This window comes from Macrobrachium rosenbergii, chromosome 2 (genome assembly GCF_040412425.1).
Source record: "Macrobrachium rosenbergii isolate ZJJX-2024 chromosome 2, ASM4041242v1, whole genome shotgun sequence".
Lineage (NCBI taxonomy): Eukaryota > Metazoa > Arthropoda > Malacostraca > Decapoda > Palaemonidae > Macrobrachium > Macrobrachium rosenbergii.
Genome location: NC_089742.1, coordinates 60,917,415 through 60,944,073, shown reverse-complemented (window position 1 = coordinate 60,944,073; position 26,659 = coordinate 60,917,415). Strand labels below are relative to the sequence as shown.

The 26,659-nt window shown below is 35.6% G+C and overlaps 1 protein-coding gene across 3 annotated transcripts in view; it reads left to right on the top strand.

The window, feature by feature from the left end:
- Positions 1 to 26,659, top strand: part of LOC136847642 (uncharacterized) — a 298,736-nt gene that overhangs the window by 256,035 nt on the left and 16,042 nt on the right. The window contains exon 1 of one of the 3 annotated variants that reach the window (XM_067119393.1): positions 14,033 to 14,125. The exons of the other annotated variants lie outside the window; for them this stretch is intronic. The gene's annotated coding sequence lies outside the window, so the exon portion shown is untranslated. Of the gene's footprint in view, positions 1 to 14,032; positions 14,126 to 26,659 lie in introns of those variants that run through there. 3 annotated transcript variants of the gene reach the window in all.

The window sequence follows — 26,659 nt, the reverse complement described above, 5'->3', positions numbered from 1 at the left end:
AGATGTTCGGTTCCGTTTTCTTGTGTGTTTGAATGCCCAGTTTGATTTCCATGCGTGTGTCCGAATGCTCAGGTTTGTCTGTGCGTGTGTTCATTTGCTCACTTTTCTTTCCGTATAAGCTTTCGGATTATCAAAATCAGTTCAAATCTTTATTCATATGCAGTTACATATAATTACATGAAGTACATTTATTCTTAAGATTATAGAGATCAAATCTTACTCAGCACAGAGAAAGTCTAAAGTAAAAATAGTTTCCTAAGATTAGTAACAGGTAATCATATGTTCTCCTTTCAGTCTATCATTACTATGATCAAAGTGATCCGCCACTTCTCTTCAAAATTATCATTTTTCTTTACCAATTGCTTAATACTTCTCACAGTAGTATTCTCATGTAACAAATTTCCGACATCGATGTTTGTACTTAACGAAGTAAACCACAAATTTTTATACAAAATTGATTCTTTAAGAACAAAGCAGTTAGTGAAATAAAAAAAAAAATTTTTTTTTTTCATAACTGAAACCTTTGTTAAAAAATGAAAACGCTATACCACTAATGTCCGTTACTGACATCGAGGACATCAGAAGAAGAGGAAGCCAAATCTGGAGCTAGTGTATACGCGAGTTTACTCTGAGAATCCTGCGGGCGAAACCTTCCAAGCTTCTTTTAGTTTCTTCACATCAGGACTTTGTATATCAATCAGCTGTGAACCATGATAACGTGAGCAATTAGCATTAAATAATTCCTTTTATTTTTGACGAAAGGTGAGACGGCTAGAACGTTAAAAATACCATCATTAAGTCCATAACGCAGCATTATTGTCAAAAGAAAAGCCGGATATACATGAAGTTTCCTTGGGCTTCTGTCAGGACATCAGTATGAATTTCATGGCAACCGTCATTTTTACCTCTGTTCAACTGCTTTATAGCACTGCTGACCAGTCGAGCAGTAATATGATGCAAGTGATTTTCATTATTAGACTGATTACTGTGACATATATCAGGTATATCGGTCAGTACTTTGCGCAGAATACTTGGTATTTTGTCACTTTGACCTTCATTATACTGTGCTTTATATTTATTACTAAAGATATTACAGGCCTCCTTGCCTTTCTTTCCATCTATTACTGTAGAGTTCAAACTAACCTTACACTTTAACCCACTTATTTCATTCCAGAAGAATTTCGAGTTTCCAGCTCTCAATTTGTTTACTTCCCGTTCTCATTTTATGTTATCTGCATTTCTCTTTGTGACAGCAATTGCCTTATGATAATTAAACCTCGTCATGCTCCTGATCCGACAAACATAACCATCTATTGGTGTTCTACAATCTCTCCATACTCTGTGCCATTAAATCGCCTGATTGCTGTAACTCTTTACACAAGTATTCCATCAGACAGCTATATCTTTTGTCTCGTTGCTTTTTATTTTCTTTACGGGAACTGAAGCCACAGTTGCCAACTGGGCTATCCGGTATAAGTAATTAGTGAAGTCAGATGAGTGTCGACTACTTTGAAAATTAGGGTAGTGTAGTGCTGCGAATGGAATGTATATATTGTCTGACATTTGGTACGTAAGTGTCTGAAGTTCTCTCTGTCAAGATCAGAAGCTGTCATCCACTGAACTTTCTCCTTTGGGGGGCTTTCTGCCAGTTATTTCATACAATTTTTCATAATTACATAAAAAGTCTAGCTTCATAATGACCGGACAAATTATCCCCATCATCGCGTGTACTACAAGCAAGCACCCTCCCACTCAAACTATTACTAATGCATAAATGGTCAGTTAGAGACTTATGCTTTAACGAGTTCATAAAATTGAATTTTATGTCATACCGAGCGTCAGTTGTGGGTACAATGAAGTCATTTGCATGACATCGCAGTCCCTGTAAGTGTTACATATCGAACCAATATCACAAAGAATTTCAAAAAACTTTTCATCAGCATCTGCTGCCGCATTACAAGGCTTAGATACATTTAACAGGATCACATCCATATCATTACTCTTCTCTCCGACAGCACATAACCTGTTCGGCATAATGTCAATAATATTTAATTGACATGACAATGATCTCCTGATGATGGCAACACCTCCAAACGATCTGCTTGCATACACACTTATCATCTTTCATGGCTGATTTTCCCACGAACTGGCAATTTGGTAGGATGTTGTGAAGTATACTAGTTTCTGAATCATACAACCAAGTTTCCTGCAAAAATAGGATATCTGTACACTTCAAAACCTTTTTAATGTACTCAAAGTTCTTAGATTTAAAACCTTTACAATTAAAAGAACAAATATTTAGAGGATGAGTGGACTTAATTTCATGTTCCAGTCAACAAATTACGTAAGTTTTACGTATGGTTTAATGTTTAATTTTTTTTTGTGGATGTATTGGAGAAAATTATGCCTTTTATATATATATATTCGAACGTTGGTTTTTTTTTTTGGAGACTAATTTCATTGAATTAAATATAGGCATATGTGTTATGTTACAACGAGCATGGTTAGCAAGGACAAAAATTCACTCTCATTCGCGACGAAAGTAGTAAATAAGATAAGAGAGCTACTGAACATAAATCGACGTGCTCATGTTTTGTATAATTTCAGCGCAAAATTATAAAAAAGCAGACATTATCCTTTTTTTTTAAATATTGTTTCGTTATTAATTATTTTTCCGAATTGTGTGATTGATGGAGAAACATTCAGATCTTGTACCTGACAGCAATAGTTTCCCTTATAAAGTTCACGAATTTCTTTCGTAAAAATTGTCAGAGAAGGTCGTAATAATCATAGGATGTCCGTTTCTTGCTTGTATGTCTATGAGACGTTCTTGAATTTCTGTTCAGTTTTGAGATGTTGGCTGCAGGCCAAGGGAGAGTTAATGGATTTCGAGATGCTGCCTGACCTAAATCTGATCCACCTTTTTCCTGGTAGGGTATCGAAATTGTGATGCCTCCGAGCGTCTCTTTATTTTTTCCCCATATATAAGTCCTATCGTCTCATTTTCCATATAGATAATAGTGTATTTTCCACTTAAGGTACAAGATTTTCTGAAATAAATTTCCGGAACAGTAAACAAGAAACGAAAAATAACTGACTCCATAGTTCAGTCCAAATTAATTTGCATGTAGAGAGAGAGAGAGAGAGAGAGAGAGAGAGAGAGAGAGAGAGAGAGAGAGGCTAGATAAAATTGCGTGTTGAACTTGTATAAAGTCGCAGAGATACGGGCATGAAAGTAAAAATGAATCAAAGAGAAAGGTTTAAGCAACTTTCGCCTTGGAATAAGTGTTCCAATCTCCGCATGACTATTTTCCCGATTTCAAAATTAAGGAAAAAATGTTTAGGTGATTCGGTAGCGTGATTTTACAACATTGAAAAAATTGATCGTTCTTTCCTGAAACTTGACAGTGACCGTATTTATGAGCAAGAAATTGCAGGAGATAGGTGAAGCTAAATTGAAAAGGTGGAATTTTCTTATTAAGTCGTCCGGAATCTTAATCACTTGAAAATTTCCTTTTCATGTCGAAAAATCCTCTTTATAAATTCCAGGAAGACTAGGTGTGAGACTTAATTAATTTTAGATACGTTGCAATAGCCTATTTGATCGTCGCTTTGGATCTCTCCCCTTTCTAAATGCCTTTAAAGGTGCTTCCTTTTGATTGACCTTTGTGGTTTGGCAGTGAAACCGAGATCACTTCTCTTGTGATGATGACGCACAGACTTTCTCTCCATACTTTGTTGCTCGTCGCCTCCCAATGTGGTCATTACGTTGTTTCAGGAGGTAACTTTCATATTTCTAGATACGAAGGAAAGGTTATTGATCGTTATTAACCATTGTTAAGGTTTAAGATAGGCGAATCACAAATAGATTAATTTGATTAACCTCTGCATTTGGGGTTAAGCGAGTTCGCTTTCGCCAACCTTAGTTCGATCGTCGCAGTGACAATCGACTGGTGGGTGGGTTGGTTGGCTGGATTAGATTAAGGCATTCTCATTCCAGTGATGGAAAGATGTTTAGGTTAATGAACTGCATCCGGACTCGTTCAGTCAAGTAAGGCTCCAAGTAAAATCCTTTGTCATATGTATTACAGTATATTTAAAAAGTGCAGAGATAAAATCTGAGGCAACACAGAGAACCTCTAAGATAGAAACAGTTTCTTCTACATTATAACTGGTGTTCATTGTGTTTTCTTTGTACTTCGTCATTTCTTTTATCAAATCCATCCTCCACACCTCCTCATATTTATCATTACTTTTTTAGTATGGGATCCATGGTGTTTGGTCACGCTTAATCGCTCCATCGGCCGAGGGTTGACTTCAGACAAGCAATTCGTTTTTGGTATGTTGTGGTGAATCCATTGTCTCTGTTGGACAGTCAGTCAAACAAGAAAAAAAAAGATCTTCCCAGTAGACATGCTGAAAGATGGAAGAGCGGTACCTGAACATGAACGCATTATGCCTTAATTTTCATCTGAAATTTTTTTCATGCTATTTAAATGATTTTTTATTTACTGTCTAAAACATTTTTGGTATGAAACATTCGTAAATTTATATATATATATGTGTGTGTATGTATATATGTATATATATGAGTATATGTGTGTATATATATATATATATATATATATATATATATATATATATATATATATAAGTATATTATGAGATAATAGATATATATATATACAAATATATTATGAGAAATACCTGTAAAATAATTACTCCCATCAGGGGAAAGGAGAATATCTGGTTGAAAAAGAGAGAGAGGGTGAATAGCCCATCTTACGCAAAAATTAGAAATACAAAAATGGCTTTCATTGTGTAGGAGAAAAAATAAGTGATAAATTTGCTCCCCGAAATCTCTCGCGGGTTTTTGTCGTCCGCTATAATATTCGCTCATTCATTAGAAAGGAAGGTTTTATAGCTCTTAGTGAAATATAGCGTGTTAAAGTAGTCGGGCTTACTGTTCGTCCAGTGTCTGAACATTGCAGGTAGTTAGAAGGAGATATATTAAGAGATAAATTTTCACTGACAGCAATATATATCTATCTATCTGTCTGTCTGTCTGTCTGTCTATATATATATATATATATATTATATATATATATATATATATATATATATATATATATATATATATATATATATATATCTATATATGTGCGTGTGTGTGTGTATGTGTGTATGTATGTATAACTGAATCACGAAAATATGGAACGTGATGAATATATAAATAAAGGCATTTAGGCCTTTCGACTTCTTGTCCTTTACTTAGCAGTAAAGGACAATAGGTCGAAAGGCCTAGCACCACTCCGTCTTCGTGGCATAGCTTTTATTTACATATATACGTATGTGTGTGCTTGTGTATGTCTGTGTAACACTTATGAACTGATCCTTTCGGCTCCAATGATTTAATGAGATCTGTTAAGGCGTCTTAGTCTTCTCTTATAGCGCCCTCCTGTAGCGAAACCTGAATCTACCGTATTTCATATTAGCAGTACACCTCCTTACGGCGATTTTTTCTCCGTATCATGTTCCAAGCCGTGGTGATAATATTCTTCTTGAATTTATTCTCTGATTGATTAGTTTTCTACTTTTCAGGATACTGTCGTGGTGCTTGTTCTGGGCACTGACTTATCACAGTCTGCTTTCGTTTGACTCTCAAGTTCCAGTTTCGTCCTTCGATATGTGATATATGATGAATAGGAGAGAGAGAGAGAGAGAGAGAGAGAGAGAGAGAGAGAGAGAGAGAGAGAGAGAGAGCTGTATGACTCTCAGCTACTGAAGGCTTTGAGAACTCTGCGGATATTTATCCTCCAATTTTACCTTAATATTAAGTAGCGTTATCTAAAGTCACGCGAAAAGTTGGTCATTTGTTAATGGAAAAATGATTTTTCTTATTTGATATGATTGCTGTTGTTCATCTAAAGCTTCACACTCTGGCCCATCAATGATTTCTGCAAATTCAGTGGTTAAAACGACTTTTATTAATCATATTGTCCATCTATATCATGGAACTGAATGACCTTAGGTTGTGGTATCTTGATGATTGAAATTTCAGTGAAATATTACAACAAATTTTTACTTTTTGTCAGTTCTGTTCCGTATCCTTCGTTTCGTTGTTTCATGTGTATAATAAGGCAACATAATTTCAAATAAAATGCAAGGATTTCTTGAGCAAATATTAAAGCAAAATTGTTAATATCATTGTTGTTATTGTTTGCAGTTGTAGTATTAATGTACCATTCTTGACTCTGCTGCCCACCAGTATGTATAAAAGAAAATCAGACAACCAGACGAGACACACACAAAAGAAAAATGCAGACAAATTAATAGCAAAGAAGCATGGATATCCAAAATTGAATGGAAACAGAATAACTGAATGGTAGAACCTCTTGCATTATTTGTTCTGAAAGCTAAGAAAGGACGAATGCTATGAAAGCCTTATAAAATGACTCGTATAATTTGTAATTTTAGTTAAGAAAATCATGTACACAAGACATTGTCATTATAATCGGTATAGCGGATGAATGAACAGAAATGCTAAAATTGGGTTGTCATGTGCCATATATTTTCAATTGAGTGAGTATCCCTTTTTGGGGGGGGGGGGCCGCGGTTAGTACCGCCAGTGCATACATCACATAGTGCACTGTAGGCATTACTTAAGGTTCTTTGCAGCGTTCCTTTGGCCCACAGCTGCAACCCCTGCCATCCCTATTACTGTACCTCCGTTTATTCTCTTTCTTCCATCTTACTTTCGTCCCTTTCGTAACAACTGATTCATAGTGTAACTGCGAGGTTTTCCTCCTGTTACACCTTTCAGACATTCTTACTGTCAATTTCCCTTTCAGCGCTGAATGACCTCAAAAGTCCCATAGCTTGGCCTTTAACCTAAATTTCATATTGTATTTGCATTTTAGTGGAGTGAATGTGCCTGAAAGAAAGAGAGAGAGAGATAAAGGTACAGGTAAAACGACATAGAACATTAAAATGTTGATAAAAGAGATATCTGAGACACTCTGGAGATCATGATTGGAAAACGATAGCAATTTCATCTTGTTCAGTCTTCAATTTCAAATAACCTAAAACCTGCATTATAGATTCAGATGACTGGAGAGAACGTGTAATTTTCTTTAGGGAAACGTGTAATTCCCTTTAGGGCTGGCAGGAAGGAAAAAGTAGTAGGACGGCAATAATCAGAAATATCAGCTAAATCATTTATTGTAGACAATCACATTTAAAGTCTTATAAATTTCTGTCAGTTCAACTGAATTTTTATGTGGAGTTCTTAGTGTCACCACCTAGATTATGAATTTTTTTTTTTATGAGAGTGTCTCTTGGGTAACAAAGTGAAAGGCAACCCTATATTTATTCCATAAAAATCTGGTATCACTTCCAGTGTAGTGAAAGTTATAAATTGATGGCAGCTATAATAATTATCCGGACGCATTGCTTCATAATAAATGGATTCTAGTAACGCCAGTTGTTTAACAGCTCTCAGATATTTTGATGAAAAATAGAAGAGATACTTTCCTTCTCTTACCCTTTATATCAGTAAGGAATTGCTCATTTCGAAGTAGACCTGGACTCTTTACACATTATTGCAAGCCCACTGCAGCCAAGGGGCAATATTCCAACACTACATAAACGACCACGACTGCAAACCGACAGTGGAAGAATTATTAGAACGCATAGAGATCGTGCATAGAGAAGCTGGTTCTACAGATCACAAATAGCAGAAGCTGTGAGTATGAATCAGCAACGGCCTGCATTAAACATACAAAGGAATAAGGACTTCATCCTCTTTTCGTCAAGGGAACTAAAGGACATCCATGAGAAGGGAGACACGAGCGCGAACACCCCAAAACACGATTACCGACGACGAAGCAAATCAAGGCTGTCGGCCAGAGACGGAAATCACGCCCTTTGCTGCAAGCCGCGGCATAGGGCGCGTCTTACGGAGCGCCAGGAATGCCAGTGAGACCATGAGACCCGCCGACCAATAAAACTTCAGCACCTCAATGACGTCATGTTTAAAATTTAGGCGCAAAGTCTGCACGTAATAATAAAAACCTTTTATGTCAATTTGTAATTCAGTCGTGAAGACGTTGCCGATGAGCGAGGATACAGTTCGTCAATTAGAATAGGTAAATGGAAAGAAAAGTGAATAATTCATTATTTCTGAGAAGCTTGCCTGAAGAGGAAAAGAAGAATTATAGACTGATTCAGCCTGATAAGAAAATAGTATCTGCAAACAATGCCATTGACTTCAATAGGGAAATGCATAAGAGAGAAAATATGCCCAAATACTATATATATATACATATATATATATATATATATATATATATATATATATATATATATATATATATATATATATATATATATATATACATTCAGCTAAAAACTATAGGAAAAGATAATATTTGTCATACTTAATGCATAAAAGCATATATATGTATATATATATATATATATATATATATATATATATATATATATGTGTGTGTGTGTGTGTGTGTGTGTGTGTGTGTGTGTGTGTACATATGTACTGTACAGTGCGTACTCAAAAAGTATTTAGTGGTTAAACAAGCACACGCTAGAAGAACCCTAGCACTTCCAAAAATATTTCGGGTAATTATGACCTCTAACCTTTACCGCCCACAAAACAAAGCCACCGGAGTTTGCCTGTGAGAAGTAAACAGTTCAGAACTTCTGTAATTCTGTATCCTGTTTTCATATATGCTCCGATGATTAATTTTATTTTTCTCCACCTCAAATACTAGTGTGAAGGATTCCAAAATCATTACTGTATCTTACTCTATACTAATCTTTAAAATGGTTTACAAAGGGAAAATGAAAAGATGCCGTAAACTTCGCTGTAAAGTTACAATGAGTGTGCCAAGTAGCATTGTAATTGGACTAACTACACATTTTTATTGAGGTCATCCCCTAGGCGAAATTCAATTGAGACACCGTTAATGGCACTCAGGTATTGAAAGAAAACGGTGCGACAGCTAACGCCTGTTGAATCAACGAGAAGTTCCTCGAAAATAAATAGTACGAGAGAAAGTTGTTTATTACGTAAATAGACTGACTTAGTCATTTTTCGCATCGCTGCAATAGGACTAAAATATGAGCAGCAATTCATAGGCACTTTATAAGCCAATCAGGAATACCCATGCCATCATATGTATAATATATATACAGTATGTATATATATATATATATATATATATATATATATATATATATATATATATATATATATATATATATATAGATATAGAGAGAGAGAGAGAGAGAGAGAGAGAGAGAGAGAGAGAGAGAGAGAGAGAGAGAGGTTATTATTACATAACCTCACGTATAAAAAATCCATTAGCTCACTCTAAGGAAAAACACGATCATTATTCTGGGACTGATTCTGATACGGCGAATACATTTTTTTTTTTTACTTCGTGTTCGGAAACGTCGTATTGGCCTGGATGTAAAAAAGAAAAGGATGAGTAAGTAATTAGTAAAGACTTATCCTTCTAAAATATCGGTAAAATATGAGTAAAAATAAGTTTAATTTATACAAACAGACTAAGAAATCAAAATGAACATACTGTATGTAGTAGCTAGGTGGTCAGAGTCACTGTCTATCGTTGTTTCTCAACCAGGCCGCAGTTCGAATCCTGGCCTGTGCAGAAGCACTTATCAATTACGATTCCCCGTGGGTGTAAATTATTCCCAAGGTGTAATGAAATCGATATTAAAACTTTGAATATGTAAATATATGAAAATATAAAATAAATGGGTAGCAAACGTGCCTGGAGAGTAAATAAATATAGCGATGAAAAATATGATTTCATTGGGAAATAAAAACACCGATTAATTTATTAGATGGTTTCAAGAGGAAAGGAATAAACCAGTGTAAATGCATTGTCCTTGGCAACATGGAAGGTTATGGGCGCACCCTCAGAAAGCTGTTCTCGTTGTTTGGGATTCCCCCCGTTAAATTCGCCTGCGTGCAAATTTCCCAGCTGGGACCCCGTCACTGGGCCGTTTACGAATAACAAACGGGGGTTTTTTTCCTGAATGCATGATTTCATTCTTATTCTGGACTGCTTAGAAAAAAATTCTCTTCCCTATCTTTTTTGTAGCTATTTTATACTTTTTCCTCGTTCTATCGCTGGCTCGCTTCCATTGTTTAAACGTCATCATCCATTTAGATCTAACGTTTAAGTTCTACGGTACAGACTTGCGAAAAAATAAATTTCGTTCTTTTATACATAAGTAGGTGACAGTTTATATCAACCTCATTTCCTCATTTCCTTGCTCCCACATTTTTTATTGCTGCAGGAAATTTGCTCGCACGCGCTTACACGCGTGTATTTTCTGTGCACAGTTGAAATGGATATCTATCTCTCGTTTTCATTATTAATTCTAGAATCGTTCTGTGTCTCCTGTTTGCCCGAATATCGTAACCTGTACCCATCGTTCTTTTCTTGTAATAAAGGACGGCGAGAGAGAGAGAGAGAGAGAGAGAGAGAGAGAGAGAGAGAGAGAGAGAGTTATAACCTCTATCTTTCTCTTTGTTCTATTTTTCTCCGTTCTATTCTCTGCTTTTGTTTACGCATTTTTTCTCTGAATAATTTCCTTTTATGCCAAGAACGCTTTTATCTTCTAGAATTTCATGACGATTGCTTGGATATATATATATATATATATATATATATATATATATATATATATATATATATATATATATATATATATATATATATATATATATATATATATACATACATACATACATATACATATATATATATATATATGTGTTCATATATATATATATATATATATATATATATATATATATATATATATATATACATACATACATACATACATACATACATACATACATACATGCATAATAACTCCTTTTTGCTTTATAAATCAGTGAACGTAGAACTTTCAACCATATCCCAGTTGATCACCTTTTAAAGACTTGTAACGGACTTTGGGGGTCTTTTCGACCGACATTGAGTCATTGTGGGCCCATCCAATCTCAGTCGTTCCCATGCACAATGTGGTTTGCTTTTGTCTTGCACAGGAACGTGTTTGAGTCTCCTGAAAAGTATCTGTTTGGGTCTGCATAACTGCGTTCATTGCCCCATCCGCAAGATATGGTCCTTTTGCAAAAAATGTAGAAAACGTGTAGTTAAATAGCCGGACAGATAAAAAAATGTAAGTGACATAGGTAAAGATAATTTCCACTTATCCATCTTCGTTGCTTGGTGGAGCTGAACAACTGTTTGACTGATAACATACCGTTCATTTAAATCCTAGACGTACTAACTGTTTTGCCTCCTGGAGAGTAAGTTACTAGCTGCATACAAAACATCAGGTGTCAGATTCTCTGATAAGCTATCATATTATCTTTTAAAAATGAACATACTCTTGGCAAAGTATACACGGCAGTTCGTGCCTGCCAGGTGACGACCCACTTATTAATTATAATTCCTCTTCAATATTAAATGACATTTGTAGCTTAATGTTTGTGTATATAAAATCACGGTGATGTGATAAAAATTCATTATATATACTCTATATATATACATACATACATACATACATACATATATATACACACACACACACACATATATATATATATATATATATATATATATATATATATATATATATATATATATATATATATATATATATATCTTCTTTAATTGTATCGAGATTTTAACATGGAAAACTAATAAAATCAAATCGTTAATGACTGTGAAAATTTTTGAAAAGAAAGGGAAACATATATCATTAAGATTTCTTTTTATATGAAGTACATGATTATTCAAGCTTAGATGCAGCTTAGATGCAGTCTTGCTTATGTGTATATTCATGTTTGAGTATATTCATGTTCTTGACCGTGTAACTATTCTTTATAAATATTTACGCGGTAGCAAATGACTTAAGAATTCAAAGACCGAGGAGCGAATGGGTCTGCGCGCTGTACTCTCTCTTACCGTTCTTCCGTTACTTGCTTTCCCATCACAGTCCCCTAGGTAACCGAATCAAATTGACCTCATACGTGAAACAAAGGCGAAGAATACAGACAAAAGTTTTCTTTCCTACTTCAGTTAGAATATTTGTGAAACGACCGATTTCTGCCTCAATTGTTTCATTATCATTGACTTGCTCATTGACTCGGTTTCTTTTGTTGTGTTTTCAGTTGTTCTTTACGAAGGTAATGATAATGATAAGAGTGAGAGATGTCAAGGAAAGAAGAGGAACACTAACTACTACAATACTGAGAAAACTTTTTTATATAATGATAGTCATCATAATCGTAATGTTGAAACCCATTGCAGAATTGTTAATTGTAATAATGCTACTGTCAGTTGCAACACTGTCATGATAATATAGCAGTAGTAGAATTATACTAAGTAGTAGCGGTAGTACCGCTACTAGCACCAGCTCTTGGAAAGAAAATGAATGGTAATTTATAAGAATTTATTTAAAGTTCAAATACAAAGTTTTTGAATGAAAAATATAGCAAGAATTTTTCATTTAATATTCTTCATGCTATAGATTTAACTAACTTTGATAATTTTTCCTGGGGTGTGATATTCGTGTTAAAGGTACGTGTTTTGTAATAACTGGTTTTATTCATACACCGACCTGTACTAGCAGTGATCATGTATTCGTGGTGTGTTCTATAAATTTTTCGAGGTATGGCAAGTAACATTGTATAATAATGTAACTCATTCTGCTAGGCGTGGTCAGGTATTTGCATTCACACACACACACATTCACGGGCGCACTTATACACAAAAACGCGCGCGCGCGCTACACACACACACATATATATTATATTCTAAAGTACTCATGAATGTATGTGTGAGCTAACACGTAACATGGTTATCTTCGAATAAATGGCTCCCACAAATTTTTCGTAGCCTAGTACACAAGAAAATCACACACACATACGCACACACACGCATATATATAATATATATATATATATATATATATATATATATATATATATATATATATATATATATGTGTGTGTGTGTGTGTGTGTGTATGTACATGCATATATACATATGTATATATATATATATATATATGTATATATACGTATATTTATATACATATATTGCACACATGCCAATACACTCACATAAACGCACTCAAATATCAAGACGCAAACACTTATACAACCGCACACACACACACAATTTAGGTTTATGAAATGAAATACAGGACCACACTGAGGTGGACGAAAGTTGCACTGTTATTTTACCTCACTGATTGCACGGTCTCAAAAGTACATAAAAAAAAAAAAAACACGAATTTTCCACTATTTACACCACGCCCCCAAAACACACAACCGAAATTAAATGCAATGAGCTCTCGGTTCAGAAAATGAATTCTTACTCGAGCGGAACCAACAGACCGCAAATAATAAAACGCTTATAATGATGCCGTCACAACGAATTTTTGTGCGTGAATCCTTAGAACGAAATGCAAGGAGAGGTAGAGAGAGAGAAAGGGAGAGAGAGAGAGAAGGGGGATATGATAATTTAAAGGTATGTTAAAATGAGGTAGAGAGAAGATGTTACATCTGTATAGCAATGAAAGATTTTCAAAAGAGAGGAATAAATATATTGAGCTCTTGACGAAATAAAGTCTTATGGGAGGGAGGAATCGAAATGCAGCGTATGGTAACAAAAAGATCTTGAAACAAGTGAACGGGACACAGCAAGAGAGACAGAAACAAGGAAGTCCGGTCCCCTGGCCTTCTCCCTCTGTCTGGAATCGTTGCTCTCGGTGTGAGTGAATGAAGAGCGACCATATCCCGCATGGTCTGATCTGGTCTCGGTCGAAATGGAACTGAGAGCCTCCTGCAGCAGCAGCAGCTGGTGGGCCCGCCGTCGACCCGAGAGCTCTCACACCGAACCTGACCTTCTTCCTCCCCACAAAATTTCGCCCCCGAAACTGGGTCACGGATTCCCTTGCTTATATATAAACGTGTTGCCGCCTTCTCCGGTCATTCGGATCAGAAGTCATCCTTCCCTTCGGAACATATTACACTCTATACGCTCGTGGAAAAGTGAGTATCGCTTAGAGAGGGTTCCTTGGTGCTCAAAGAGAATATTGTGTTGGAGTGAGAAGGCGAGTGACTGGAATATGATCATGTGCTACAACGACCCTTCCGGAGTCGTGGTACTCACGGGAGTGTGATGTTTTTCTCGTCTCTCTTGTGCACACCCTTTTGGATTCCCTTTTCAATTAGTGACTGTGTGTTTTGTGTTTCGTTCATTACATATGAAACGTAACGAAGTAATGAAAGGAATTCCCGATATCTTGGAAAATGCCAATATCACTACATGCTACTTGCTCTCAACGAAGAGTTGCTATCCCCTGGAAAACCAACCATGGAAAATTATCACTAAAATCATGTTGGTAACTAATGAATTCACTGCATTAAATGTGACTGAATACGACCTAGCTAAATGCCTATGAAGAGCGTATCAGTCATTTACCTCGTTTCCAAAAGAAAATCAGGCCCACTAGTTAGTGCTTCGTTCTAAAAAAAAATTAGAGGAACTTCTGTCGTGAAAAGGAGTGTACTGGGGCGGGATTAAAATAGAATCCTGAAAACAATTGTTAAAGGGGCGGGTGTTGTATGCATTAAATGGATTATTTCAGGCAGTTTCATGATCCTGAACTTTTATTGAAGGGTTGAGCTACTTAATAGCTTGAACATTTTTCTAATGGTATGATCCATAACACTTAACAACTGTCGATTTGGGGCGGGGGGCCGGGGGCGGGCGGGTTTCGTTTGTAATCACTTGTTGATGTTATTAAGAGAACCACGAACAGCAAAAATAGCAAAATTCTTACAGCGATCCCATTAGAATGATCGTAAGATCAAGTATAAATTTCAAATTTCTCTTAAGTCAACTTCTAAATGCAGTTCTCAGTAAATTAGTTTATTTCATCAAGCCATGTTATCAGTTTTATGAATTATTTTACGAACACTTGAAGTTGTGCTTATTAGAAATGTAAACCACGCCCAAAATATAACAGTCGTATACATTAAATGCCTGCATACATATTCGCAGGCACGAATGCATAATCATATGAATATTCGCATCACTCATAAGAATACGAATTTTTTCCGGTCTACCCGTCTCTCGATATGTATTCATGTCTATACTAACAGTGAATGTTCATATGAATTACTCATACACACACTCTCACACACATTTATATATTTATGTATTTATATATGTATGTATACGCGTATATATATACACATACACATACATATATAAATATAGATGTATGTATGTGTATTGTATGTAAACACTAATTTATATTTTTCTTGTTCACATGCACATCTAAGTAATCGGAGTGACGGGGAATGAGTGAGTGTTTTATGATTATGCAAGGTAGGTTTTAGAGATCAAGGTCAACATGATTAAGGTGCGCGAGAACGAAGACTAGACGGGAGTGACAGTATGTGAATGGCTCAGAGTGGTCCGCATCTAAAAGATTTAAGTACAATTAATTACACAGCTTCCGTGGCATCAGATTAATTACAGAGAACAATTATTATTAAGAGGAATTAATTATGCCAATTAATTACAGATAAAGTAAACATCAGTCAGTGCAATCAGTAGAGTATAAAACAGCTTTTAGTCAGTGTGATTAATAATACGTCAAAGGATTTTAAAAATGAAGTTAACTGCAGCTAATCCTCGGAAAAATTAATTTGATTTGAAGTAGCAATTACGCCATGAAATTAAATTGAAGGTTACAGCTATTGGACGAGAGAATAAATTAGATATTATGGAGCTTTCACGCTGCAAAGTAAATTACTCAGGAAACGGATTTCAAGTTCTAAAGTTGATAATAAAAGTGCTTTTGGACGAAGATAATGCCCTCTAGCCAAAGCAACAACGTCTTTGTATTAGATGAAACAATGGTTTTCCTTTATTAAATTTTTCATGTAATTTCTAGTTATGTGTTTTAGCAACAAAGTTCTTTATTAACGCATCAGGTTTTAGACAAAGGAGCTCGTTCTCTTAATATGACAGCCGGTGGTACCGGCAACCTAATGCCTTTGTATGCAAGTGCCTGAAGAAAACGGCAAAAAAAAGAAAAGACAGAGAGAGAGAGAGAGAGAGAGAGAGAGGTGAATATTAATAGGTTTAATGAGGCAGACAGGGACAAATACATAGTTTTGAGAAAATGGGTGAATGGGAGCATTACTATTGCGTTATGGGTAATGGATTCAAGAAAAAATTTAATCGCAAAATAGGAATCTGGAATGAGTGGCAGCATCGTCAATAACTGATGTGCCTCAAGAGTGAGTGTTTTGCAGCTGCAATATTATCTCTCCTTTCACCTAAGCACCGATAGGAATCAGGATGGCCAAGTAGAAACGTAAAACAATATTGAATGTTAAAGACTTCCGCTCAGCACGTGCAGAGGAGAAAATCTGAGAAAAGATGGAAGTGATAAGCCTTAGCTCTCTCATTGGAGGGAGAATGGCGGAGAAAATGCGCATTCCTGAGATGAAAATGCCCTGGACTTGAATGTTTAAGTTTAAAACAGAAATGTTCACCTCAGCTTGTCTTTTGAAAAGTGGAGATATATAAAGAAAGGTCTAGCGAAATACCCGTTATAACATTTTCACTTAGATCAACAGATTACGTAAGTTACGTAACGAGGGTCATGCAAACATGCATGCGTGACGCTCGTCGCGAATAGTAGGATAGATGTAAGCTCTAGGCACTGGGTAAAAGAAAAAAAAAAAAGGAGTTTAAAAATTCATTCTTGGAATAACGGTGTTAGAAATGGCTATTCTGCCATCGTACAGTGACTCTGCAGATTCTGCTACTTCCTTGTGTCATTGACGTATGATGATGCATATTTTTCGTTTTTTCTGCGACGATCATATGATTGTCTTTCGATTGCGTGTCACTGGGAGCTTACATTGCCTTTTATATCAGAACTGGTTTGTTGAGAATTTTAGCTTAGTGCGTCGGGAAGCTGCGGAGGAATTTACACAATTTTTCTATGCATTACCATTGTTATTACTATTACGATGAATATGAACAAGCATGCAGATAATAAACTTGCATTGCAAGTGTAGACATAATAGAACGAGCAGGTTTGATATAAGAAACAATTAAAAGAAACAAAAAAATATAGATAGATAGAGAGATAGATAAATATATTTAATGTTAGATATCAGTATAAAATGATAATGAATTCTACACAAAATGAAAGAAATAACCAAACGAATAAAGCTAAAATGTAAATACTCAAAGAATAACGCTCTTGAGTACACCCGTAATTAGTGAAACTCGAACCAAGGTTTTGGAGTTCCGTTTACGAGGGCTATGGCGCAGCCGTGTGGCTGTTACCCGGCGTAAAGCAGCAACTAAATATAAACCAGCAGCCCCAAATAGCAGCAACGCTCTCCTGTACCACTGAGAAAGCAAATCAAGTCGATGTTGAGCGCCCCCAACTCCCAAATACTTTTGACAGATTGCAGTAGCTTGTGTATTAGAATGATGAAAATACATAAAAAACATACATATATATATATATACATATATTTATACGTATATATATACATACACATATTTATAGATATATATGTACCTATATATATATATATATATATATATATATATATATATATATATATATATATATGTATATATATATATATATATATATATATATATATATATATATCTAGGCTATAATACATATATTGTATATATAAGTATAATATATATACAGTATATATGTGTGTTTTTTTAACATAATTACACTTGAAATGGGACTGATATTACGAACAAACGATTAAAAAAAGTTCCAGCGGTCCATTACTGAAATTGCGACCGACCTTAGACATCTGATGGAAGCGATAATGTGTAGCAAGCCGGAAAAAGCTTGATTTGGTTAATTGTACCACTTATTTGACATTTTTTTATTCTCTTTAGGCTTCAACTAGGTAAGGACACTGAAAGATATACAGATAAAGATTTCGCAGCCTCCAGAGATAAACAGACATAGTTGGGAAAAGAAACAAAGAGGTCAGGAGAGGGAGAAGAAGAAGGAAGAAAGAAAGAAAGCGAGCACGAAGGGCATTACGGAAGAATGCTCCTCATTCGAGATACGGCAGGGAAAGCCGTTCAGTTGTTATAAACATTCAGTGATCATACATTTTATGGATCATGGGCGCAATTTTTGCTCGCATTGCCGTACCTCTAGACAGGATCTGCGTGGCCAGAGCTCAGCTACGCTCTTCCTGGGAGTAATTCTCTCTCTCTCTCTCTCTCTCTCTCTCTCTCTCTCTCTCTCTCTCTCTCTCTCTCTCTCATATCCTTTGCATTTAGTTATTAATATATCATTCAGCTGAAAAAATTTTTAAAGAAATAATTGGGACTCAAAATAAAAAAGATATATATTTGAAAGTACAGCTTTGTTTTCCCTCTCTCTTCCTCTCTCGCTCTATTCCTTGTCTCTGTTTCTTACGCCTTAATTTTCCAGATCGTTAGTTACTCTTACCTGTATTCTCCCAGGAGAAATCTAAAGATGTGGAAAAGAAAGCGACTGAATATCAAAACTGCTCTAGAGGGCAAGAACTGCGTAATGAAACGAAGCGAATCTAAATTCAGATGAATTGTTTTATTCCCATTTTCTATATGAGAGGAGAGACTTCTTTATTTCATGCATGAAGTTCTCTCTCTCTCTCTCTCTCTCTCTCTCTCTCTCTCTCTCTCTCTCTCTCTCTCTCTTCTGCTGAGGAGAGCTCGTTTAAGCATTGCAAGGGATTTTGGAATGCAAGCTTTCGTATCTGTTAGCAGGTTCCGTTTAGTTCCAGTGTTTGAAAGTATTCAGCGAATTTCTCTGTAAATTTTCTCTCAAGTGATTCCCAAAATGCTCTTTCAAGGATTGTTTCATTTTTTTCATAAAGCCAAAAGATGTAAACTAGTTTATATATATATATATATATATATATATATATATATATGTATGTGTGTGTATATATATATATATATATATATATATATATATATATATATGTGTGTGTGTGTGTGTGTGTGTGTGTGTGCACAGCATATATTATATTAAATATACATATATATATATATATATATATATATATATATATATATATATATATATATATATATATATATCACTGTATACGAATCCTGTGTGTAACGTAAGAAAGAAAAAGCTTAACAGATTTTTTTAGATTTAACTGTGAAGAAAATTTTCTTTAGGTTATCCCCGGCTTGGAATCTAAAATAAAAAAAAAACTTAAATTCTAGGTCAGAGAGACTAATTTCTTTTATTTTTCATCAGATAGTCTTAAGACGATTAGTATATCATTATTGTAGTTGTTTTCATTTGAAATGAGCAAGCATAAAAGAAAGTAGCTAATAAAGCACCCTTTTACGGAATAGAATGCCTAAACTTATAAAAGAAAGGGAAAGATAAGAAAGAGACAGTGAATGAAGATAAATCGACAGAAAAATAGCTATAAATAAATAAACCACAATATAAGCCTAAAATAAGGCATTAGCAGAAAGGCCGAATTCAAGGTCTTTAATTGGAATGAACTAGAAATTATTATAGGTTCCCTTCAGTCATGGCGGCACCGCATAACGTAGCCTGAAAAGCATATTTGCCTTTTAACAAGGGGAGTTACAACACTTTTCTCACGGCAAGCGAAAAGAATGGGATATCTTTAACTGTTGTTGCCATCTTGTTAATTTAACCTTATTTTTCTTGCTTTTCTCACAAAAGAAATTCCCTTTCCTTCACGAGGGTTACTTATATATTTCTGATTTACTGTGATGATCGTTTTTATAAATAAGGAGAACAACTGGCATTGAATTACTTTTCTTCTTATTAAGAAATTATTGTAAATTGTAGGCAAGTAACTTCGTTAAAAGCATTTTATTAGGTAACAAAAGAGCAGAACGTTTTCAACTGAGTACATAGTTTAAGTTACTTCTGTGAGATTCCAAGCTGAAGGTGAACGTCCCTAATTGTTCAGTACCAAAGCGTGACTGAAACAACAACCGTCCTTTGCAGTCTGTTGCCCAATACCTAACAGTAAAGCAGAGTACGTCAGATTCACTTCATAAACCTTTTGAAACACAGAATGATGTAGTTGTTTTCGAAGATGATTATCCGAATACCATGGTTCAAGTTGAAGGCCTAAAAACCCGGCAATGACTTAAACAAAGCTTGCTCGTTTTATTTTCAATCGCGTGAAGAAACCGGACCAGAAAAATGTGCCCAGGCTGGGAGAATTATGATTTGAGCTCGATTGGTGGTTTTGCTTGAATGAAGGTGGACAAGCCCTCTTGATCTCCAGTGCTTGGGTCTTCCTTGCTCTCATGGCTCTAGGCCTTCTTTGAGATACAACGCCGATTTTTGTAGGACAGGGCGTTAACCCTGCGCTCCACTCTCTTCTTATATTGGGGCTTGAGACCGGCACGAGCATAAAGCTCTTATGGCAGTTTTGTGTGTCTTGGTCGCCATGAGTAAGGAAACTTGCAATGTGCATACCGCAATGCGGCATGAGGCTTTTGCCGGTGAGTGTAGGTGAAGTTCTTCACACCTTTGTTTCGTAGTCATCATTCAGGGTTTATTTCCAGATTTCGTCAGAAAAGAAAAGAATAAAAGAAAAAAAGTAATTACTGCTAGAAGCGTGCATTGGGCAGTTTGTATGAAAATGCACGTAGTGCATGTTTGAATTTTCATATGAAATTCCTTTTCCAGTGACGAGCAATTTTCCTTCGGTTTCTGTCCTTCATTGTATTTTAGTTCTTTTTCCTTTTGCTCATTTTGTATTGTACACTAAACGGAGAGGGTAAGGAATATTTGCAACCTATTGTTACACTCCAGTTTGCGAATATTTTGTTTTTAAATGTTCTGCTTTGGCTTTGGTTCTTTCGTAAAAGTTATAGGAAACACTTTATTAAAGTTCATATAACTATCAGGCTTTATATATCCGGCATAGAATGAATGAAGAATAACAGATGAAACAAAAAATAAGCTTAATAGAAACATATTTCCATTTCTTAGTTTTTTGGGCCTCCTAGTAAATCAAAATTCTTTGCAAGATTCTAAGCCTTATTTTATTATGATAGGGTCCCCTACCACGTTCACAAAAAAAAAAAAAAAAAAAATATCAAATGATGGAAAGTTATCTCAGGGTTTAATTTGTCCTTGAATAATTTCAGAATGAAAGCTATTATTAAACATCAGTGTCAGTACGAAGGAAAACATAAATAAATGCTGAAATACTTACAGCGCAGCTTAAATATTCATGGCGGGTTTTACAAAACTCTCATGAAGCTTCGGATGCCATTCTTACCCGAGAGAAAAATACAAAGCCAAAGAAACCAGTCTACGTCTACCTCCGTCTGGAAATACCCAGGTGATGTAACCTTGCCCAGAGCTCATCTGGGATGATGTTATTGAGAGACTCGTCGTCTGCAACCTAACTTTTTTTTTTTTTGGCGAGATGGACACCATGAATTAATCGAATTGCATTAACAAACAGCGGGTTTCTCTTCTACGTGTATTTTACCTTATGGATTAGAATAGAGAGAGAGAGAGAGAGAGATGGTTGAAGGAAGGTAGAGAAAGAAGGGGAGGGGCTAGAAGGAGAGTAGAGAGCAAAATAGACGCATAATTAATTAAGGGATAGAAACGAAGGATGGACAGACAGAAAGAGAGAGAGAGAGGAGTGGTGGTGGAGGTGGGGAGGGATGCATGGCATCACTTCGAGAATGCACAGAGTCGCCCCGCTTCAGCTGAGCCCGTTGAACTTCAAATTCAAGTTGAAAAGATGCTGTTCCGGTATCATGAGTTTATTCAGCATTAGAGATTTTCATCACGATTAAATTTCAGTGATGCATCATTGCTTTCTGGTTATACACAAAAGTATGTATCTCATCATTATGATAAATTACTTACCGCGAAACAAAAGTCGTGGCTCATCAAGCGTGTGAGGTCGCGATATTTTTTTTTTTTTTTTTTTTTGCTTTGTTTTTCTCTTATTCTTTTGTCTGAATTTTCTCTCCAACTCCTATATGCATTATGTAGGAGCAGGTAGGTGGAAATAACTTTTCTGGTTGTCTTAGTTTTAACCGGCTAGCCATTCCAGTTTGCTCTGCATCTTCCCAGTAATGCAACAAGTAGCGTTAGGCGTTTGTGGTGGACTAAATGTGAATAAAACCAGTATTTAAAAGTGGACGGTAGATATATGTTATATACAGAATGACTGATAAAGTGATTGCTCATAGAGAGATTTGGGAAGACTGATAGACACAAAGACATACAGTGAGTCATTTCATGTCATATTTCACACGGACATATTTTTGGGCTATTAGTTATTGACTGCCTTGCCTTATTGTGACTCATTGCCGCTCGCTCCAGAAACCCCCTTCCGTGCCTCGCTTTCCATCTGCTTGAGAATGAGCTGTAGCTCTGAAAATTTTGAATGCCGACTGCAGACTTTCATTTCAAACCTTAAGCCTTAAATACCCGGTGTATTAGAACTTGAGGAAGCACGTCCACGGCAATGTCTCAAGTCTCGCTTATTGCTCATCATTATTATCATTCATTATATGCGTTCTGCTGGGTACAAGGAAAGATTACTTGTTGAAAAACTCTCTCTCTCTCTCTCTCCCACATTAAGTTTGGCTTACATGAATAGACCGGTATCTTTTACAAAAAGAAAAAAACTCCCTTTTTGTATCGATATACTCTTACACGAGTAAAATGCCATTACAGCTTCTGAAATCTCTCTCTCTCTCTCTCTCTCTCTCTCTCTCTCTCTCTCTCTCTACTAATCCGGACATCACACTTTACATATCCGAGTACCCAAACAATTATTTGAGTTCGTCCATGTAACATTACGCAAGTAGATGGCAACACTTGTGCATCATATTTATTTCCGTTTATCATGTTTGTCTAGTAATGATGACACTGTGCGAGTTTTCGAAAACCGGCGCCTGTGGTTTTCACGAGGAGGACTTTGTCGCAATGCCAATACTATTTCTATTTATTTATATCTCTTAGCTTACGTTTCAGTCGCCATTCATGTATTCGAAAATTTGTAAATTCAGTTATTTTGTTTATTTGTTTATTTATTTATTTCTGTTTGATTCGTGGGAACTGAAAATAGTCGGAGATACAGGGAATTTGCCACAGTTAGGCTACTTATGTGAAGGTTTTCATAACGCGTGTAATTTATGTGAAAAAAAAATAATGCTCCTAAAGATGAATCTCATTTCACTAATGATAAAAGAGTCATGATATCAAAGGTCAACGACCTCACAAGCAAATAATACCAAACATTTCGGATATCATTCGTGCCTGAAGGAGGCTTTTACGGGAGCGTTTTAAATTGGGCTACACCCAGTAGTCAAGCAAGAATCTGAAGCACTGCAAGCTTTCTCTTGCAGGTCCATAAATTAGATTACATAAAGCACCGCGATTAACTAATCCAGGTCTGAAACCAAGACCTTCATTACATTCTTTCTTATTTTGGTTGTTGTTGATATTGACTTTTGTCGGTTCTGTCATATTGCAGGTTCCTGTATTTTAAGTACTTTGCTTCAATTTGGCTGATTAAATCAGTAAGAACTAAGAATAAAGCTTTTCATCGTGTTAGTTTCCTCTACACTTATATATCTGATGATGTTGTGTGCTCCATTTTTTAATAGTTCTCTATAGTTAATTTTTTAACTGTTCTACATGTCGTCATTCGCTTTTTCGAGGTCATACAGACAGAACTGAATGCCATGAGGAATATCAGGTATCAGGCCGGAATAAGGTACTCTAGTGTGCACGTGCTCATCTTTGGTTTACAAGAGATACCTGGAACGTTAACTGAAATTACATATATATATATATATATATATATATATATATATATATATATATATATATATATATATATATTGTTGTGTGTGTATATACATATATATATATATATATATATATATATATATATATATATATATATATATATATATATATATATATATATGTGTGTGTGTGTGTACATACATATATATATGTAATGTTGTGGGTATGTGCATGTGAATTTGAGCTCATATCACTATATACACAGTACAAATTACCACGCACAAGTATACATACATGTATGTGTCTACATGACTTGTAATTTTCAGTTATCCCTATCTCAATAATGAGTTCCTTTAATGTGTTACTTTTAAGAAGTTATTTTACAGGTCATTTTACTCACAACCAAGGACTAAGCTAAAAGAAAAAATCACCGGAAAAGGGCATCCGCTAATAAATGACTGGTACATGAAAAAGAAAAATATATTATTTAGAGGAAGACCAATATATGATAACAGTCAAAACGATGTTCCCTGCATGTTCACGAAAACAAAACGAAAAAGTAAATAAGGATTAGTGAAATTAAGACAAAACTGAAAGGCCTCAGAACAAAATGCCTGATGTATGATATTGTTCGACTAGAATTAATGTCTACCTACTTCCCCCCAACCCCGACCCAGAGCTTGAACTAGATTCCCCAGTAGGGGAGCACTTTTGAGGCGAGGGTGTTCCATCAACCTTCTTGATAGATTAGCCGTCCTGGTTCACTGTAATTATTGTTAACTCAACTCGTATCACAGTTTCATCTTACAGTTGCTTCTTCACGGCGTTGAATAACACGAAGGTTTTGGCAAATAGTACAAAAATGGCAGTCACAGCAAAATGTATATCATTAATCCATTTGCTGAATAAAAGAGGTTTTTTTTTTTACTCAGATCATTAAATAAGTATTTCCAAGCGAAATAACTAGACCGTAAATTATGATGACAAACTTATTATTATTCCAGTCTTGGGAAAACTGGCTCTTGATTTCTAATAAAATAAACAATAAAAACAGGTGCTATTTAGAAAAGAATTAGCGTGTCCAGCTCAAATATAGAAGTAAAAACCAGATACTCCAACATTTAAAATGATACCCAAAAATATAAAATAAAACTTTTGCGCTTGAAGAGGAAAGGTAAAAACCCAACTCGTTCAACCCAGATATTCAACAGGAAATAAAAACTGAGCTACCATGGATCGAAAATAAAATTCTCTAGTGACGCGACTCATCATGCAACATACCCGCGTTACAAACACCGAACGCACATAATGACTGGCAAAAGCTGACCAAGCGATGAGTAAGAGCGCCGATACCCCACTTGCGAACATCTCTGAAGAGATGTAAATGTCAGTCTGGGTCGCACTGCTGAGATGTGAGTTTTAATTGAGAGAGAGACAGAGAGAGAGAGAGAGAGAAATATATACATATATATATATATATATATATATATATATATATATATATATATATATATATATATATATATATATATATATATATATATATATTGAGAGAGGGAGGGAGAGAACCTCCCTTTCATAAATTTTCGATATGGCAGTCTGTTTTTCTCTGAAAATAGTAGCAGCCACCATGGCAGATTTACTGCATCTTGTTAAAAGAGAGAGAGAGAGAGAAAGGGCCGCCGCTCAACTGTTAGCGACCTCGGAGTACTGTTGTTCATGTTCTCTTCTTCTTACTAGAGGAGGAGAAGAAAGCGCGTGAAAGGCAGATCTGCCCCTTCCCTGGACCTTTTCTTACTTCCTAATGAGCACCATATTCTTGGAAGCTTAAATTTCAAGTCAGTGGTCCCTTTGGTGGGCTTGTTCCATATGAATAAGGTTCATCTTCTGAATAATAATAATAATAATAATAATAATAATATGAAATGACGAGCGTTTTTGGGCCACTATGGTCACTCGTTTTCAAGGGAAACGCGAACAAGCAGGGCGCGTCATCCATAATGAATGATGTAGTCGAGTGAAAAGGACGAACGGGAAGAGAGAGAGAGAGAGAGAGATCTGGCAAGAATAAAAGTGACGAAGGAAAAGGAAACGACTGTGGGTGCGAAAGAACGAACAGAGATACAGATAACCGCCGGTATGACAGAGAAAAAAGAAAATAATCATGGGTAGACAATGCTGTATATCCAACTGGACGGGAAATATTACAAAAATAATCGTTTTTCTAAATAACAAACGAAACCGTGCAAGAATAGCAGCGAACAAAGAATCGCAGACACAACTCATAAAATGGCAGAGTGGTGAATAGTTTGAAAATAGTTTTGACCAGAATATAATCAATAAAGTGCGCTAATAAAGTAAGGGAGATGGTCTGCAGCAATGCCTGATAAAAGTCGTGGCAGACAAGGAAAGATGAATGAAGCAACGAAGGACATTGTAAAGCAAATCACGTACGAGGAACATGACAGGAAACGACAAGAATGAAAGAAATCTTACAAAAGAAAAGGAGAAAGGCAGTTGTTACAGTTACATATAAATTTTACAGTTCGTTTAAGGCCGTCATGGAGGGATGCCAAAGAGGTCACGAGGGAATTTTCGAATTGAAAATCGCTTCTCTTTCCTACGAGAACCGGTCCCCACTGGTCTGCGAAACGGACTGTTTACTATCTGTAAGGAGAGCCTCTTTGAGGTCATAAGGTGGGATAATAATGAATAT